Genomic DNA, 16,579 nt, shown 5'->3' on the forward strand with positions numbered 1-16,579 from the left:
TCCTCAGCTGCTCTTAGGGCTGCTTCCTTCTCACTGAAAATCAAAGTCTGGTTGAGTAATAGCATAATATCTTTCCAGGTGAGGTCAAACACCTGGTATATGTTTTGAAATACCTCAATATATTTATCTGGGTCCTCCGAAAATCTCCAAGTCTGTTTTTATCTGCCTTAGGTCTTGAAGGGAGAAGGGAGTATGTACTTTGATTGGTCCAAATTCTCCTCCTGGCATCTCCTGGAGAGGTAATATATTTGATCTGCCTATTGGTACAGATGCAGAGAGGCCAGGGTATGGAGGACAGGAGGGCCGCTGTTACACATCAATAGCAGATGGAGATTTTGTGGGTCATCCTGATTCTTTCTCCTCAGTAGGTGAGTCCCCAAGATTTTCTCTCTTCATGGCAGATATCATATCTAAGTCTACTTTACATTGTTGGCATAATTTGGGGTTTTCCCTTAGGGCAAAGAAAACCTGGACATATGGTACCTTACATCATTTCCCTTCCCTTTTGCAAAATTTATCAAGCTGTAAAATTGTATTAAAATTGATACTTCCCTCTGGTGGCCAGATTTCTCCATTAGGGAGTTTGTATTGAGGCCAGGCCTGGTGGCAGAAGAAAATGAAGCGCTTTTTCTTGAGCGTCTATGGGTCAAATTGTCCAAATTTTTCAATATGCAGGGAAGTGGTGTACCTAGCATATCTGAGTGAGAAAAGAAAAAATACAGGACTCAGGCACCCACACTGGAGAAAACTATTCTCATTAGGGATGTCTCCCTAAGCTTGAGTTTCCTTATGGTCCAGAAAACCTGTCTCTCACCTTGGTTTGCCAAGGGTCTTTCTGGTCCCCTTTGGCAAAGTGTTAGGGTCTCAGTTTGCCCTGTGCCAGAGACCCTGAGAGGATTCAGACTTGAGGGCCTTACTGCTTTCTTCCCTGCCACTAAAGACCCACAACAAAAGAGAATAGTCCACTCTTCTTATTGCCTTTTGCTCTGTAGACTAAAGGAATCTCCTGAGGGTAAAGGATATTTACTGGTTGTAAGGTGTATAGTGCTAGTACTTTCTATCAGAGAGACTACCAGAAGAGTTGATTTTAAAAAATGCCTCCCTCTAGCAGCTTAAAGAGAATACAAGCACATTCTAAACATTGGAGTGGTAATGGGAAATTTTAAAACAGGCTAGTGAAAGTTACCTATGCACATGAGGGAACCTGGGCACCTCTTTACTAATTATCCCATGGCTTTCTCAGTCATGCAACCTGAATTGCTAGTATTTCTGACCAGCGAAGGAAGGGGAGCATCCAAGAGGGAATGGATGCGGGGTTGGGAGTATTGCGTAGCCCATACAGAGGCAAATGTAATTGGGGCTTTCCCTCAGTACCATTCATCTACCGATCACCCTAGATACCCCTTAGGGGTGTCAGAAGGGGTTTCAAGAGAAAGGAACCTTAGGAACACGATTAAGTGTAGCCCAGCCTGGAATTCTGCAGTTGTTCCAAACTCCTTCCTCCACTCCACACATCTAAGGTAGATCAGGATTAGGGACACTGTATACTCACACCAATTGCTCTCCAGGCCCAGACAGAAAAGTGGGAAGCGCCTTTGGCAGAACCCTACATGCCTGCTCTGTATGGAACAGGTGATTGAGAGCTGCCTAGGCTGGGAAACCTCTTACCCGAGTCTTGAAGAGTGGTGGCAGGACTTATTGCATTTAAGTAGCCGTTGGGTGCCCACATCACCCTCCAGAAAGAAAGAGTGAGAAAGATGCACTTCAGACAGACATGGGGTGCGTGGAGAGTGCTTACCTTGGTGTAGATCTCGGTGGGACCTCCAATCTGTTACCGCTGTTTACCGGTGACGAGTCCTTACTTCCCCAATGCTGAAGTATAACACCAGAGAAGCATGGTGTGGCAAGTTTAGAGTGGAAAATTGAAGCTTTATTAAAGGACAGTAGAAAAGACTTTTCACGGAGGAAGAAGGGGACCCAAGAGGTGGAATCTGTGGAAGGGCAAGATCTTCACTCTTTTATAGCTAAGGTCTTCTTTCAGCTTTCCTGCATTCCTTTCACATTCCTGTCCTTTGTTCTGTTTTCTTGCAGTGATGGAATGTAGGTGGGAAGGCCCAAAGGGTGGGAGATAGGCGGGCTGAAGGAGTAATCTGGGCAGGAAGGGCTTTTGGATTAGCATCTCCATGTTTGCTGGGAGCTGCTTCATTAACATTTCCTTATGATGGGCTCTGGCCTTGAGGACATTAACATTTCAATTCCCCCAAGTGCTGCTCTGATTTCCTGGACTCCATTTTTCTATAATGGCCTCCATTCTTGATTTTACTCGATATTAGACCCGATTTACCTAACTACACTAACTACCTATATGTAAATCTGGCTTCAAGGGGCTGTGGCAATAAAAAGGGAAGGAGAACACAAAGAAGAAAGGGAGTAAGGGGGAAGAAACGTCAAATGCAGCCACCCATTTAAATGTCGGGATCTCTTTTTACATTCTATCATTAGCCTCTATTACTATTCATTTAAAAACATACTTATTTTATAATTTAAAAGGTAACTATTTTTCCATTTAAAATACTTTCTAGAATTTTTACTATTTATTTTCTATAAAGGGTTTGCTATTTTCTTTTTTTTTAATATTTATTTTTAGTTGTAGTTGAACACAATACCTTTATTTTATTTATTCATTTTTATGTGGCTCTGAGGATCGAACCTAGGATCTCACATGTGCTAGGCAAGCGCTCTACCGCTGAGCCACAGCCCCAGCCCAAAGGGTTTGTTATTTTCTATAGAGATTTCTATTCGTATTTTAATCATATTGCATTGAATCTCTGACTAAATCTGAAAGGGTGATGCGTTTCTCATCATGCTAGCTGTTTTCAACTCAGAATATTAAACATTGTTTCTTTTACTCAAACCTACGTTTCTCTAAAGTTGTTTGAGTAGATCTTTATGAAATTCTTAGATTAATTGGGGGTTTGCTAATTTTATACATGCTTTAACTTCTTAGTAATAATTGTTCAAAAGATAATTGATAATAAACTAAGGATAAAATCAGAAAAATGTAACTAATGTAAAGTTTGAAAGCATCACAACAGTTTGAATGATGAAGCTAACCGGCAGAGGGTATTGCTTAGCCATAGAGCGTGCACTTAGCATGTGTAAGACTCTGCTACCAAAAAAAAAAAAAAAAAAAGGAAAAGTTTTACTGAATTAAAGATTCTCACATCCTAAGGTAACACCATTCTGTCAGAAGGAGGACAGGCATATCATGGGCTCCATTAGGACCCTTCGTCTTGTGGTTAGGCATCTCAGTGTGCTGTTCAACTTGTCCCATTTGGGTTAACAACATCTTTCCTCTATGCTAATTATTTTATTGATCACATCTTCCTAGGTTTGGGCTGCCAGATAAAATATGTCAGTTAAACTTGAATATCAGATAATGTAAAAAAAATTATTTTAGAGTAAGTATTCCCAATCATCACATGTTCAAAGTTTATCTGAAATCCAGATTTAACTGGGTAGATGTGGAGATATCTATATCTATCTATCCCTTCATTCTGGATATATATATTCCCCAAAACTTTACTTTAGGAACTATCAATTCAATTTATTTTCTGTTCCTAATACCTAGTTCACAATTCATCTACTAGTTAGTGAAGATGAACAATTTCAGATTGACTAAGAATAAAAATTGCATCTTGGAAGCCTTTAGTGGCTTTCAGTCCACATCTTCCAGGATGTAAAAGATTAAGACATGAGCCACTCCACCTTCACACCCATGGGATAAACTTATTGAACTGTTCACTCTTATAACACTACATAAGGAAGCCTGACTCCTGGGGTAACAGCCTAGGAATCTGTTCCTTCCCCATTTCCTTCTGATTCTCTGTGTCTCTTGCTTACCTGTGCTTTCCTGGTCTGTTGAGACCTCAGACACCAACAGACTCATGCCTGCGTCTGGCAGTGTGCTCCACTGTGTTCCCAGCCAGGGCATCTGACTCCTCAGATGTTAGCTCTAGCCTGTCCACAGCTTCCCACCCTCCCCTCCCACTGCTCAGCATTCTTACACACCTTCCCACCATTGGTGTTGCCTGCTGTGATCTTTCAGAACTCTGCATATTACAAATTTGACTTTAAGAAAGATAAGAAGCCCTGCCCCTTGGCACTGTCTTGGCACTCATATCTTGGCTTTAACCTTCTCCTATAGTACTTAAGTAATTTCATAGAACAACTTCAGACAAGGCTACTCTAATATCAGGAAAGATCAGGACAGAAATGAGATTACTCTGCAATCATGTCTGAAGACAGAAAAACATGAACCTTATCCTAACTATGAAAAGGACCAACCAGATATGCCCCTCTCTCAGCTAATATGAGTAACAGCTGCTTCTCTATCAATTACAGATCTCCCATGATATATCCATGGGGCATTGGTTTTTGAGTTCCTATGGACATTAAAATCTCGACTCAAGTCCCTTATTAATGACTTAGTGTTTGCCTCTAACCTATGCAAGGTGGGCATGTTTCCCCCCATTGGGTGCTGCAGTGTATCCCAGCTCAGGGGAAGAAAACAGCACGGCTTCACACTAGATTATGGATGGAGGATGGGATACACTTTCTGACTTCTTGGAGGTCAGTCTTTTAGTGAGACTTATTTTGCTTGAAATTCTGTTTTCAGAACGTGTATACAACAATTCTCAAATATAGAGTTCTTAAATACAAAAATCACAAATTATAAGGGAGTTTTGAAGCAGTTGTTCTCCATGACTCTTATCGTTTGCATCTGGAATGTTGTCCAAAATCTCACATTGAAAGCATGGTCCCTAATTCACCAAGATTCAGAGGTGGGCTTTTAGAAAATGACTGGATCCTCAAGGCTTTGATTTCTTCAGTGAATTAATCCATTTGATTGGACAGCTGAATGGACTACTGGGAGGTGGGACCTAGTTGGAGGAAATAGGCCACTGGGAATGTGCCTGGAAGTGTTTATCTTCTCCCCTGCCATTCTCCCTGTACCTCCCCCCCTCCCCCTCCTGCTCCTTCTCCTTCTTGGCAGCCATGAGTCCTTCTGCTATGATGTTCTGCCTCACCTCAGGCCCAGGGCAATGGACCTAGCCAACCATGGACTGGAACATCTGAACCAGTGAGCCAAAATAATCTTTTCCTGCTTTAAGGTGTTTATGTCAAATATTCTGGCCACAGTGATGCAAAGATGACTAATCCAATGACCATCTATGTCTCTTTTGTCCTCTCTTAGCACAGATAATCTGGAGTTAACCATAGAGCTAATACTTAGTAAATAATTCCTGCGTGATTTTTCAGGTCAAAGGTGGGAGAAAAGGATGAAGCATTTTGAGGAAACATTTTGTTCCATCTGTGGAGAGCTATGGCTCACATGTGTGGCTCACGTGAAAACAGCAAGTTGGTACAATAAGAGTGTCACATTTACCAGGGGATTGGACAACCATCCAGTTATCTCATTCAGCTGATGCAATCCTGGAATTTCCTGAATGGAAGTACAGTACAAGTTGGAAGTAGAAGGGAGAGGCCCTCAGTTGGGTGATTAGGGCATTATTTCTAGCTAATTCAATCCCTCATCCTTCTCTCCCATTTTGTTTTGTTTTAGCATTTGTCTGTGAGGTAGAAGGTGATCATAGTAACTGCTAATTTACATGGTACCAGACCCTCATCTAAGAGTTTTTCCCTATTAATCGTCACAACAATCCAAGGAGGTAGGCAGCCTGTTTTTTAGATGAGGCAATTGAGATGCAAACATCCTATGTCATTACTCAGGTTGGGGTGTTATCTCCTAGGAACCTGTTTCTTAGACCTGGTCCACTGTGAGTTATGCCAGACAGGACATTGCTATTTTAGTTGTTCAACCTGCTGGTCATTAATTGTTAGCCTCAAAAATCAGAGCTTTCTTTTAATTAGATTTGGGATTTGATTTTTCTATTATTGTTTGATATTGCTGTTCATATTTCAAGATTGTCTTTAGTGGTTTTCCAGGAAAGAGGCCCCACTTAAGATTTCCACATCCACACGCTTTAGGATTTAAAGAGTGGGACTAAGTGTTTTAAGATTATTTCCAGATAAAAGCAAATGACCAACTCTTAGCCATCTTTTATATCCATGATTGTGTTTGAGATTGATGCCAACATTTGCATAAATAAGAAGCCTCCCCCCCCCACACACACAAAACAAAGAATATGTTAGTTTAACATATTGACATATCAGGTGCCACACAATTCAAAATCAGAAAGTCCTTCACTTTCTATTATCAAATAGGAGTGAAGGAAAATATTAATATGTAAATCCTAGAGGCCATGTTGAAGTTGGGATTCCACTCAGCAGCCAGGGCGTTCTGGTATAACAATTCCACTTGGTAGCTACACCAATCCCAACAATGTGTGCCTACAGGTAAATTCACTGGGAAGACCAGGAACATGGAGCCTGTATAGACTCTGGGTGCAACTTACTTCCTGGGTGCAGGGTCCCCTGGGAAAGTATCTAGCCAGGGATGGAATTAGATACTCAGAGTTAATCCTAGACTGTTGCTCTTCTACAACCTCAGTGTACTCTGGAGACACTTGTTCAGTTATTGTTCTCCTGTGTCCTGGAGTTACTAGAATGTTTCCAAGGGTAAAGTGGAGCTTTGACCTTACCTATAGTGCAGGAGCCCAGGGACCACTGTCCCTGCAAGGCTTCTGGCAAAAGACAAGTGCTATCTTGAGATTCCTTTCTAAATATTTACCTCTGTTTTAAAGAAAACTTTTTAGCCTAACTAATGGAGAATAGTAGAAATCTTTATATTTGAATTAAGTGAAAAGTGTGATTCATAATTACATATAGACCATTGCATTAGCTTTCCATCGCTGTGACCAAAATACCTGACAAGAGCTATTTAGAGGAGAAGTTTCTTTGGGCTCTGATTTTAGATATTCAATCCACCATGGTAAGCAGGGTACAGGAAAAATGCCCCTTTCAGGGCACAGCCCTAGTTACTTATCTCCTCCAGTCCCATGCTGCCTGCCTATAGTTCATAACAACAATGAACAAAATCCAATTGATTCTTTTTTTCAATTTTTTTTTAGAAGTTTTTAATATTTATTTTTTTTTTAGTTTTTGGCAGACACAACATCTTTCTTTGTATGTGGTGCTGAGGATTGAACCCGGGCCGCACGCATGCCAGGCGAGCGCGCTACTGCTTGAGCCACATCCCCAGGCCCTCAGAATTTTAAAATGTTGGAGATCCAACATGGCGGCGGGCACAGAAAGATCAAGTCTCTGACCTCTTCAGCTGCGCGGGCATAGGGAGTCTTAAACCATCAAAATGCTGTTTGCTCAGGCAATGCTGAGTTGACGTGGATCTGGGGCGAACAGTCTGCGCCTCTCAGAACACACACCGAGGCCAGAGCACCTGAATTCAGGCTCCTGTTCGCCTGCATCTGGCAGACAAACAGCTGTGACTCAGCGCTAAACCATCTCACTGAAACAACTAGTCGGCTTTTCCTGATCCTGTGGAGGTTAATACCAACCGAGCCTTCATAGGCAGTGGCCACAAGATTGAGACGGGGCTTGGGAGAGCCGGTCAGGACTCACATGTTGCATCAGTCACCCGGCAAAGGAAACGAACTGTCACCATTCGCATGGGATATCCCCATGGCAGAGAACTGACGCCACCAGAATGCTGCGGAGGAGATAACTTCATTGAAACCCATGGCGGCAGGTGTGTAACCCTCTAGCCCTCCCTCTCCACATAGCAGGGAAACCTCAAGGGCCCCTCCCAGCTCTCCCATGAGCGCGATAGTCAGACCACGGGAATCAGGAGGGTCCGGCGCGAGATCCCGGCTACTGCTCCCACCAGTGCTGACAACTGAGGTCTCTTACACCAGCTACCGGGGGCGCGGCTACTGGAGGACAAGTAAAATACGCTGAGGGTTCTCAGCCCCAAGCTCCACAACCTTAGGGTCTGAGGGAAAGGCAAGCAGGGAGAGTGTGCCCAGTCGTTCATGAAAACAGGGCTCCTGGGAGCAGCAGACCTGGCATGTAGCCAGTATTGTGGTGAGCATCACTGATGAGCAGGGCCTGGCTGGAGGAAAAGTGGGGAAGTGACTAGACATAAGAAAGGGCCCTAGGCAATCAGGTTTGGAGACCCGCCCAGTTGGGGAGGAGGAGCTGCTTTACAGTGCATATTGAGAGGAGAAGCTTGGCCCAATGGGCACAGCTCCACCTACTGGAAGAGAAGTTAATCGAACTCTAAGACTGCACTTTTAAATTTTTTTTTAAATTTTTATTATTTGGTTTTTTAAAATTTATTTTTATTTTTATTTTTCATTTTTATTTATTTTATTTTTTAAAATATTTTCTTTTGTCTTTCATTTCTTTTCAATTTCCTTATTCCCCTTTCCTTGAATTCTACCTGTTTACTCTCATTCTCTTTAGTGATTTCTTCCCTTCCCTTCTAATACCTTTCCTCCCAAGCACCATGACACTGTTTATGTGTAATTTACTAAATATATATAGGTAAATGTTCCAAGGCGTTATATAGTGCTACCAAGTCCCTAGCTACCCAAAAATACTCCAGACCATTCTCCTGTTAATATCCCTTGTCAGTAGAGCAACCTTCCAAGGTTGCCAAGAGATACCAACCGCAATACCATCACATCATTCGACCTAAATATAAGTCCCAAGACCAAACCGCAGACCTCTACATGCCATCAGAATCCGTATACAGTTTAGGAAACGAATGAATCTGCATTAAAGTTCAACAAAACTCATCATCTCTAGTCATAGTCTCCCATCACAAAAGAGAGACCCCAGAGACACACAAAACCAAACAAATTTATAGGAGTAAACAGTAACTCAGCAGTCAAACAGAACAAGAAGTAACATGAGCAGCATGAAAAAGCAAGAAAGAAAAGGAGTACAAACAATGCAGGACAGCCTAAATATACAGGAGGACCTAGAGGCATCAGAAAAATGGTCAAATAAAGAACTCAAGGAATACCTTAGAAAGATGGAATGGAATCTTAAAGAGGACATGAGACAGCAAATTCAAACAATGAAAGAACACATTGAAAATGAGTTACATAACCAGATAAAAGAAGCAAATAAGCATCTTTATCAGGAGATAGAGATTATAAAAAAATCAATCAATAATTCTAGAAATGAAGGAAACTATAAACCAAATTAAAACTCAAATGAGAGTATCACTAACAGAGTGGAGCAAGTAGAAGCTAGAACATCAGATAATGAAGACAAAATATATCATCTTGAAAAAAGTCTAGCCAACTCAGAAAGGCTGGTAAAAAAATCACGAGAAAAACATCCAAGAGATATGAGATAACATAAAAAAAACAAACTTAAGAGACATCGGGATAGAGGAAGGTATAGAGGTTCAAACCAGGGAATGAGCAATGTGCTGAATGAAATAATTATAGAAAACTTTCCAGAAATAAAAAAGGAAATGGATGTACAAATTGTAGATGCATACAGGACACCAAGCATACAAAATCACAGTAGACCAACGCCAAGATACATTGTTATGAAGATATCCAATATACAGAACAAAGAGAAAATATTAAAAACTACAAGAGAAAGGAGGCAATTACATTCAGGGGTAAACCAATAAGGTTAATAACGGATTTTTCATCACAGGTGCTGAAAGCGAGAAGATCCTGGAACAACGTATTTCAAACACTGAAAGACAATGGATGCCAACCAAGAATTTTGTATCCAGCAAAATTAAGCTTCAGGTATGACAAACAACGAAATAAAAATCTTTCATGATAAACAAAAGTTAAAAGAATTTGCAGCCAGAAAACCAGGATTGCAAAGAATCTTGAGCAAAACACTACACAAGGGAGAAATGAAAAACAATAACCAAAACCAACAGTGGGAAGTACCTCAGTAAAGCTAGAGGGCGGGGGAAAGCTAATCATGGAGAAACAAACCAAATTAAAAAAAAGATAAATAATCAAACATGGCTGGAAGTACAAACTATATATCAATAGTAACTCTAAATGTTAATGGCTTAAACTCACCAATAAAGCAACATAGGCTGGTAACATGGATTTAAAAAATAAATCCAACAATATGCTGCCTCCAGGAGACACATCTGATTGGAAAAGACATACACAGGCTGAAGGTGAAAGGTTGGAAAAAAACATACCACGCACACCGTCCCCGTAAGCAAGCAGGGGTGGCCATCCTCATATTGAATAAAATCGACTTCAAGACTAAGTTAATCAAAAGGGTTAAGGAAGGACATTATATACTGTTAAAAGGAACCATTCACCAACAAGACATAACAATTATCAATATTTATGCACCAAATAATGGTGCTGCAACATTCATAAAACAAACTCTCCTCAAGTTCAAGAATCAAATAGACCACAACAAACACAGTAATTATGGGTGACTTCAACACACCTCTCTCACCATTGGACAGATCCTCCAAACAAAAGTTGAATAAAGAAACTATAGAACTCAATATCACAATCAATAACCTAGACTTAACTGACATATATAGAATATATCAACCATCATCAAGTGGATATACTTTTTTCTCAGTAGCACATGGATCCTTCTCAAAAATAGATCATATATTATGCCATAGGGCAACCCTCAGTAAATATAAAGGGGTGGAGATAATACCATGCATTTTATCTGATCATAATGGAATAAAACTGGAAATCAATAATAAAAGAAAGAAGGAAAAATCCTACATCACATGGAAAATGAACAATATGTTACTGAATGATCAATGGGTTACAGAAGACATAAAGGAAGAAATCAAAAAATTCTTAGAGATAAATGAAAATACAGACACAACATATCAGAATCTATGGGACACAATGAAAGCAGTTTTAAGAGGGAAATTCATTGCTTGGAGGTCATTCCTCAAAAAAAGAAAAAGCAACAAATAAATGAGCTCACACTTCATCTCAAAGCCCTAGAAAAGGAAGAGCAAAACAACAGCAAATGTAGCAGAAGGCAAGAAATAATTAAAATCAGAGCGGAAATCAACGAAATCGAAACAAAAGAAACTATTGAAAAAATTGACAAAACTAAAAGTTGATTCTTTGAAAAAATAAATAAGATCGACAGACCCTTAGCCATGCTAATGAAGAGAAGAAGAGAGAGAACTCAAATTACTAACATACGGGATGAAAAAGGCAATATCACAACAGATGCTACAGAAATACAGAAGACAATTAGAAATTATTTTGAAACCCTATATTTCAATAAAATAGAAGACAGTGAAGACATCGATACATTTCTTAAGTAATATGATTTGCCCAGACTGAGTCAGGAGAGGATACACACAATTTGAACAGACCAATATCAATGGATGAAATTGAAGAAGCAATCAAAAGACTACTAACCAAGAAAAGCCCAGGACTGGATGGGTATACAGCGGAGTCTTACAAAACCTTTAAAGAAGAATTAATACCAATACTTTTCAAGTTATTTCAGGAAATAGAAAAAGAGGGAGCTCTTCCACATTCATTCTATGAGGCCAACATCACCCTGATTCCAAAACCAGACAAAGACACCTCAAAGAAAGAAAACTACAGACCAATATCTCTAATGAACCTAGATGCAAAAATCCTCAATAAAATTCTGGTGAATCGGATACAAAAACATATCAAAAAAATTGTGCACCATGATCAAGTAGGATTCATCCCTGGGATGCAAGGATGGTTCAATATACAGAAATCAATAAATGTTATTCATCACATCAATAGACTTAAAGATAAGAACCATATGATCATCTCGATAGATGCAGAAAAAGCATTCAACAAAGTACAGCATCCTTTTATGTTCAAAACACTAGAAAAACTTGGGATAACAGGAACTTACCTCAACATTGTAAAAGCTATCTATGCTAAGCCTCAGGCTAGCAAAATTCTGAATGGAGAAAAATTGAAGGCATTCCCTCTAAAATCTGGAACAAGACAGGGATGCCCTCTATCACCACTTCTATTCAATATAGTTCTCTAAATAGTGGCCAGAGCAATTAGACAGATGAAAGAAATTAAAGGCATAAAAATAGGAAAATAAGAACTTAAATTATCACTATTTTGCGGTCGACATGATTCTATACCTAGAAAACCCAAAAGGGTCTAGAAAGAAACTACTAGAACTAATAAATTAATTCAGCAAAGTGGCAGGATATAAAATCAACACACATAAATCAAAGGCATTCCTGTATATCAGTGACAAAACTTCTGAAATGGAAATGAGGAAAAACACTCCATTCACAATATCCTCAAAAAAAATAAAATACTTGGGAATCAACCTAACAAAAGAGGTGAAAGATTTATACAATGAAAACTACAGAACCCTAAAGAGAGAAATAGAAGAAGATCTTAGAAGATGGAAAAATATACCTGTTAAAAATATACCTGATAATGGATTGGCAGAAGTAACATCATCAAAATGACGATATTTCCAAAAGTTCTCTATAGGTTTAATGCAATGCCAATCAAAATCCCAACGGCATTTCTTGTAGAAATAGATAAAGCAATCATGAAATTCATATGAAAAAATAAAAGACCCAGAATAGCAAAAGAAACTCTAAGCAGGAAGTGTCAATTAGGCAGCATAGTGATACCAGATTTCAAACTATCCTACAGAGCAATAGTAACAAAAACTGCATGATACTGGTACCAAAACAGGTGGGTCGACCAATGGTACAGAATAAAGGACACAGAGACTAATCCACAAAATTACAACTATCTTATATTTGATAAAGGGCTAAAAGCATGCAATGGAGGAAGGATAGCATCTTCAATAAATGGTGCTGGGAAAACTGGAAATCCATATGCAACAAAATGAAACTGAATCCCCTTCTCTTGCCATGCACAAAAGTTAACTCAAAATGGATCAAGGAGCTTGATATCAAATCAGAGACTCTGCATCTGATAGAAGAAAAAGTTGGCTCCGATCTACATATTGTGGGGTTGGGCTCCAAATTCCTTAATAGGACGCCCATAGCACAAGAGTTAATAACTAGAATCAACAAATGGGACTTACTTAAACTAAAAAGTTTTTTCTCAGCAAGAGAAACAGTAAGAGAGGTAAATAGGGAGCCTACATCATGGGAACAAATTTTTACTCCTCACACTTCAGATAGAGCCCTAATATCCAGAGTATACAAAGAACTCAAAAAATTAAACAATAAGATAACAAATAACCCAATCAACAAATGGGCCAAGGACCTGAACAGACACTTCTCAGAGGAGGACATTCAATCAATCAACAAGTACATGAAAAAATGCTCATCATCTTTAGCAGTCAGAGAAATGCAAATCAAAACCACCCTAAGATACCATCTCACTCCAGTAAGATTGGCAGCCATTATGAAGTCAAACAACAACAAGTGCTGGCAAAGATGTGGGGAAAAGGGTACACTTGTTCATTGCTGGTGTGGTGCAAATTGGTGCGGCCAATTTGGAAAGCAGTATGGAGATTCCTGGGAAAGCTGGGAATGGAACCACCATTTGACCCAGCTATTCCCCTTCTTGGACTATTCCCTAAAGACCTTAAAAGATCGTATTATAGGGATACTGCTACAACAATGTTCATAGCAGCACAATTCACAATAGCTAGACTGTGGAACCAACCCAGATGCCCTTCAATAGATGAATAGATTAAAAAATGTGGTATTTATACACAATGTCGTATTACTCTGCACTAAAAAATGACAAAATCATGGAATTTGCAGGGAAATGGATGGCACTAGAGCAGATTATGCTAAGTGAAGCTAGCCAATCCCTAAAAAACAAATGCCAAATGTCATATTTGATATAAGGGGAGCAACTAAGAACAGAATATGGAGGAAGAGCATGAGAAGAAGATCACCATTAAACAGGGATGAGAGGGGGAGGGAAAGAGAGAGAGAAGGGAAATTGCATGGTAAAGGAAGGAGACCCTCACTGTTACACAAAATTACATATAAGAGGAAGTGAGGGGAAAGGGGAAAAAAAGAAGAGAGAGAAATGAATTACAGTAGATGGGGTAGAGAGAGAAGATGGGAGGGGAGGGGAGGGGAGGGGAGGGAGGATAGTAGAGGATAGGAAAGGCAGCAGAATACAATATACACTACTATGGAAGTATGTAAAAAAGTGGATGTATAACTGATATGAATCTGCAATATGTATACAGGGTAAAAATGGGAGTTCATAATCTGCTTGAATCAAATGTATGAAATATGATGTCAAGAGCTTTGTAATGTTTTGAACAACTAATAAAAAAATTTTTTTTAAATTTTAAAATGTTTTTTATTAATATGTAATACTTATACATAATAGCAGGGCTTATTTTCACATATTTATAAATGTATATAACATAATTTACTCCATTTCAATTCCTAGTACTTCCCCTTTCCTTCTACTCCTCCCTTCCCAATATGCTTACTCTACTGGTCTTCTATTTTCTGTTTTTTTATTTTATTTTTTAAAAATTTATTTATTGTAATTAGGTATATATGACAGCCGAATGCATTTTGATTCATTGTACACAATTACATTTCTCTGGTTGTACATGATGTACTGTCACACCATATGTGCAGTCATACGTGTTCCCAAGGTAATGATGTCCATCTCATTCCACCATCTTTCCTGCCCCCATGCTCCCTCCCTACCCTCCCTTCCCTTTGCCCAATCAAAGTTTCTCCATTTTTCCATGCCTCCCGCCCTCTGCATTATGGCTTAGCCTCCCCTTATCAGAGAGAACATTCCGACTTTAGATTTTTGGGATTGGTTTACTTCACTTAGCATGATTCTTTGATATTGCTTATTTGAAGATAAATTACCATCCCTCCCACCTCTTGTACATGTTAAATGTAATTACAATTTTAGATGGAAGACTTTCTATAAAGAGGAATATTATTTGTTATGGAGCTGATTTGATTTCCAGAGCCCTGGAGATGTTCAGAAATTGGAGGTGCCAGATATCTCAGAAGGCAGGATTGGGAATGTGTTTGCATGCGTGCGTGCGTGTGTGTGTGTGTGTGTGTGTGTGTAAAACAAAAGCAAGGAGATTGAAGAACTATATAAGCAAGTCAGATCACCAGGTTGCCATACACACTCCAAGCAATCAGGACCCCTCTTCTCCCTAACACTAGTAGCAGAAGGGACACTTTGGAGAAATTGAACTGATGACAGTGAGGATGAGCTGAGAGATTTCAAACAAGGTAAATGTTATTATATGTACTAGAAGTTGAAACTTTCTTTTCCTTCTCTTACTGAGTTTCAGAATAGCGATAAGCAGTCTATAACCACAGGCAGGTGATGGAGATATCTATAGATCCTGACCTTTGGGATTATATATATATATATATATATATATATAGTTATGAACAAATGTTGTTATGATCATATATATGATCCCAAAGGTCAGCATCTATATATGTGTGTGTGTGTGTATGCACCAGTAGTAAATTAGACTACTTTTTAAAAATTTTTTTAGTTGTAGATGGACACACAATATCTTTGTTTATTTTTATGCAGTGCTGTGAGGGTCAAACCCAGTGCCTCACACATTCGAGGCAAGCGCTTTACCACTGAGCTACATATAGCCCCAGCCTTAGACTACTTCTTTTCAATGAATAATTTAGAGGTGAAAACATTAATTTAATTAAACATGTTAGAGATGAACTAGCTCTGTTCCCTTCCAGAAGATATGAGACTGCCCTCTTTGAGGATGCCTGTCATACAGGACCTAATTCTCCCTTAATGAAAAGAACTGAGATTTCCAGGAAGGAAAATCCATGAATATATCGGAACTCAAAACAGGGAAGTGGGAAGGCTGTCCACAGGAGGGCATTGCTTTCTCTAAATCAGCCAGAATATCTTTTCAGTAAATGCCTATTACCTAGAAATTCAAAGCAACTGCTTCATTATTATAGAATATTGTTGAGCTGTAATCTGAGATAATTTGAAAACCATAGAATACTTAGCCAACAAAAAAATTTTCAATCTTTTGATAACTACATCATTTCCTCATTAATCATGTAGGCTGAAAAAACTCTTTACAAAGTATTTTTAAAACCCATTATCCTCAGGCTGGGGTTGTGGCTCAGTGGTAGAGTGCTTGCCTAGCATGCATGAGGCACTGCTTTCAATTCTCAGCACCACATATAAATAAAATAAAATAAACCACATTATTCCTTCAATAATAATAAATTAGATCATGCCCCAGGCAAAAATCAAGAATAGCCACAGATACTAAGCAGAGAAGATCTATAGGGTCAGAAGACATAGATCAGGGTTTATCTGGTTATTCAGTACAAAGAGTTATTTAGATTATTTAAAGACTCTTTTGGGAAAAAAAAATCAACAACACTGAAGGTTTTTTCAAGAATCTTCTTCTCAAGGAGTAACTAAACATTATAACCAGAGTGGAGATATGGAGAAACAAGCTGTGTATGGTTTGGATGTGAGAAATGTCCCCCGAAAGCTCACATGTGAGACAATGCAAGGATTGGAGAGAAATGATTGGATTATAGCCTTGACCTAATCAGTGAATTAATCCCTGATAGGATTGAATGGTAACTGGAGGCAGTGGT

This window comes from Urocitellus parryii, chromosome 6, assembly GCF_045843805.1.
Source record: "Urocitellus parryii isolate mUroPar1 chromosome 6, mUroPar1.hap1, whole genome shotgun sequence".
NCBI lineage: Eukaryota > Metazoa > Chordata > Mammalia > Rodentia > Sciuridae > Urocitellus > Urocitellus parryii.